This window comes from Adiantum capillus-veneris, chromosome 30 (assembly GCF_014529385.1).
Source record: "Adiantum capillus-veneris isolate H3 chromosome 30, ASM1452938v2, whole genome shotgun sequence".
Lineage (NCBI taxonomy): Eukaryota > Viridiplantae > Streptophyta > Polypodiopsida > Polypodiales > Pteridaceae > Adiantum > Adiantum capillus-veneris.
Window position 1 is genome coordinate 62,806,835 of NC_140960.1, and position 4,594 is coordinate 62,811,428.

At 42.9% G+C, this 4,594-nt stretch overlaps 1 pseudogene; it reads right to left on the reverse strand.

Moving 5' to 3' along the window:
• Nucleotides 1-671: 671 nt before the first annotated feature.
• LOC147418073 (uncharacterized) lies at nt 672-2,570 on the reverse strand (annotated as a pseudogene).
• Nucleotides 2,571-4,594: the final 2,024 nt, after the last annotated feature.

Genomic DNA, 4,594 nt, shown 5'->3' on the forward strand with positions numbered 1-4,594 from the left:
TGCACACAATCTTCTATTTCAAAATTGTCATGAGTATGAATCATGAGTTAGAGGGGGTAGCTACCATGAGACAACAAGTAGCTACCATGTAGAAACAGGTAGCTACCAGAAGAAATAGATAGCTGCCACATAGATCTACCATGCATATAAAGATAGCTACCATGCTAATACCAGATAGCTACCAGTCATGAGCAGCTGGCTACCATGCTGAAAATAGATAGCTACTAGTAATAAGAAGCTAGCTACCATGCAGAAAATAGATAGCTGCCAATCTTAAACAGGCACCTACCATGAAAAAATAGATAGCTACCAGTCAAGAATAGGCAGCTACCATGCAGAAAACAGATCTAACATTCATAAACTGGCAGCTACCATGCAGAAATAGACATCTACCATACAACAAGATTTATACTGGTGGCATTTGCAAGGAGGAGACAACACAATTGACTAAGCTTTAAAAATTTCAACTCAATTACAAATGACTTGAAGTACCGCGTGTCATTTCCCAACAAAATCACAAATGCCAAGAAGTATGAGATATCCATTTTAGTATGTAGCCAGTTTACAGATTCAAGAAGGCTAATATAAATAGGTCAATGATACAAAAAGGGGTTATCAACTCCCATTGGCTATTTACACAAGTACATAGGCCCAAACCTAAACTTGGTCTCTTACGACCGAGTCGCTTTTCTCTGTGACCAATATTTGATAACATATTGGGAAACCTGGTCCTTCTCATTTGATATCATGTGCATCCTCACATACTGATTAGGAACTTACACACAGTTCCACCCCTTTAGCCACGACAATAGAGTGTTCGTGAGGTAGCGAGGATCCTGTGATTCGTCATCCGGTTGAAATTTTGGTGGACATATCATGGTTGTATCACTGTTGAGAATATTTTTGTACTGTGTATCGTCCACCATAAGAATCGATGACCCCCTCCAATCTGGTCTCCTTTTTAAGAGCTCCGGTAATCACTTTACAAAAACTGGTTTTGCTTTGCTACCTTACAGCTCTCTGATATCAGTAAGTCTGAAAGGCAATTTGACGCAACCAGTTTGGCAGAATTGCTCTTTCCAGATTCTGGGGTGCATCCCGCTCAGGCAACCCTTAAGTGTAATATTCATGTTTCTGTTAGTGCAGCTGGACTAGATGCAAAGGTGAAAGATGTCTGCGCATTCACGAAGAAATTGAAGCACATCTGACCTGATTATGCAAAAGGTGCCACGGTCACTGCCTCCCTTGAACACTTTTTGACAGAGAAAATCTTTGGTTCTTGGAGGGATCTCTGGATTGGGGTATCTTCTCAAGAGAACCACATTCATGTCTAATACCAAGACTTTTTGAGCAAGACAGGTTAGAGGTGGCGTACCCTCCATCAGTGGAGCAGTCACAATGCTAATTGGGAAAGGCATTAGAACATCCTTCCACCTTTTGGTACAGGAACTTACATCTTGCTGTAACTCTAGCGAATGCACTTCTTTTGGAGGCTCTAGCTACACATCTTGCCCCAGAGGGGAATCTTTCTGAGCATCATCGACAGGGATGAAGTCTGGAGGGACTGCTGGGTGCACATGCGTGGATGCCTCAGTAGTAGGATCATGTGATTCATCATCAGACATTGTACCACTCTTCATGTCAGTGCCTTCCTTGCCAAGAAAAATAGCCAAAGATTGTATCAGCAGGAGAAGCTCCTTTGTTGTTTTTGCTTTCTTGGCGCAAAACCTGTGTGTCGTAAAGTAGACAAGATCTTCAAAACCCCTTTCAATCCTTGGGGCATTACCCATTTCCACCTGTTGTAGCCCAAGGGTTTGAGTTCCTCTAAACAAACAAAACGCAAGAGTCAGAAAGTTGCAATATTAATTTTTTTAAAGAGAAAATGGATCTTACCTCAATGGACAAGGCATTAAAAGACACATTTACCACATCACAAGTCACATAAAAAAACACTTTGACAATGAAAGAGGAACTCCAGGTTGATCCAAACGTTCTATTGTTACATTACGAAAGGATTGTGGTACAAAGAAGGATAGTGGTTTGATACAAAAAGGATGGTACAACCAAAAAGGCTCATAGAAGGGTTGGCTATAAAGCATCACTCCTGGACACTAGGTAGAGTCTAAGCTAGGCATCTTTTTGCCCTATGTTTGCAACACCTTTTTTGAGGTTTGCTCCACTTACTGCACCGGTGTCCCCATCCACAACCACAGAATCCTTCTCTTTAGCACTCTCTAACCCTTTGGCTGTATCCAACCTTTCATTCTGGTCTCCCCTTGCCCCCCTGCAGGAGCAATAGCTATGAATAAACACCCTAATCAAGCCATACAGATGCAAAAATCTTAGAGACTACCCAATTATACCTGAGTCCCTTTTTGTTTTTTTGCATTTCTTGCCACTGCGAAAGCCTCTGCAATATTAGGACTTTTTGAGGGAGATTTCTCTTGGTTCACCGGTATGGATGTCAAGGGTTTTCTAGGATACTGGCTCTTGAATAGCTCCACTTCTTCCCTGACAAGTGGCGATTCCACAAGTATTTCATGCGCAATGGGGAGCACATCACCATCCATTAATTGGGTTTCCTCTATATCAGGTACATCTGTTTCTGAAACATCCCAAAAATAAACTCTAGGTGCATTCTAAAAAGAATGATGAGTAAACTTTGTACTAAACAAGTGCTTTGAAGGACCCAAGGAACTGCTGTTACCTTCTAGATTGCAATGTCTCTCTTCCTTATCGGAGAGAACATTGATCGTAGCGCCCACTCTGACCTCTTTGGAGATCACTTTGGTGTTTAGATCACCCTTTTCAGCATCTGATCAATAGATAGGAAGCTTAGGGAACATTTATTGACAAAAGCATAAAAATATTGTACGAATGTCCCTGAAGAGAGGGTTACCAAAATTGTCATCTGATTTGGTTGAAAGGACCTACACCTCACTTTTTTTTTTGGAGGTAGATTCTGCACAAGCATTAGGCAATTTAGGTTATGACAAGCTAACCATCAATGGATAAAACCTTAAAGATTATGTCCCACCATGCTAGATACCATTGCATGAAAAAGGTAGCTATCCCCAGACTGGTAACTACCACAATACTAGTGGGTAACAACACTATGCTGGGTGGCTCAAACCATAGTAGCTACAATTTAGCCAATACAACATTGGTGCCTAAAGATTGAATGTAAGACACATGATCATGGCAATAAAGTGGTAGTCACCCCCTACCATAGCTACCACCTTTGGAGTAGTTAGCACATAAGCCACTCGCCACCTAGCCACCTACTATCCATCCAGCAAACCAAGTCAGCACTTGTGACTAGGCAGGTCTGACTTGGGTGGGGTGGACCACCACCTACCATAGGTACTAGCACCTTTGTAGAAGCTACCACATAGTCACTAGCCACCTAGCCACATACTACCCAACCAGCTAGCAAGTCAGCATTTGCGACTAGGTAGTGCTAAAGGGTGGCTACCTGTGACTAGGTAGTGCTGACTAGGTAGCCACCACTCAGCAATAGCTAGTCACTAACTAGCTCTGAGTAGCTAGTGGTAGCTAGTCAACAACTAGCCATCTACCACCCAGCTAGCTGCCACCTTGCCAGCTAAGACCTAGCTAGCTAATATCTAGTCTAGAACACCTATACATGGTACCACCTAGCCAACCACATTTCTACCACATGTACAAGAGGTACCACAGTTCTCTTGGAGGGAAACTACCAGCCATTAAGAAATAGGCACCATAGCTACTGTCTAACAAGGTGGCTACCCTTCATGTCACACTATTAGATGTCTGCCCCAGTAAGCACCACTTTGGAAGCTAGTACTTGTGGAGATGCATTTATAGGTAGCCACCTTTGAGATCATGCTCATATGACACCTACAAGTATGCACAGGCCTGAAGTTGTATTGGTAGAAGACTAATTCTACCACAAACACAACTACCTCTATGTTAGGTGCCTACCCATATGTTACCTAGGAAGATGGTAATACCAATGCACATTCTCAGCCACATTCACAGATACCATATGTAAATGAGCAAAATGACCTGCTTACCAAACTTTAAGCATCCAGGAGATGTGTCGCCCCCGCTGTCTACAAACATTAATTCCTTGATATTATCTGGGATGAGACGACCACAACTTGCAGCCAAGCATTTTCCCTCGCTGCCAGCAAGGTTGGCAAAACAATATATGTGGTAAGCATGTCTGTAGGGGAGTATGAATATCCCCAACACCTCTTCATCATACATGAGCAGGCCACATGCACTGCAACTATCAAGCACCTGCGATATCTCAGCATTAGGTGGTGGCACTTTGGGGGGTGGAACCTGCAAATGAACCAGGCTTTTCTTGCATTGCATGGCGTTTACAAAATCAACACGAGCATGCAGTATGGGAAAAAATTTCTTCATTCATCTCAATTTCCCTAGTAATCTCAAGTAACTGTGCATTGCAGTCATCATCCTCCACCTCAGCTTGCAAGGTCTCTAGTGTCATTTCGAGCTTGAAGACCCGTGCCTTCTCCCTTTCCACATCAGCACTGTCCACCGCCGCAGATGATTGTAGCTCCCCCAATCAATGTTTGGCTTTAGC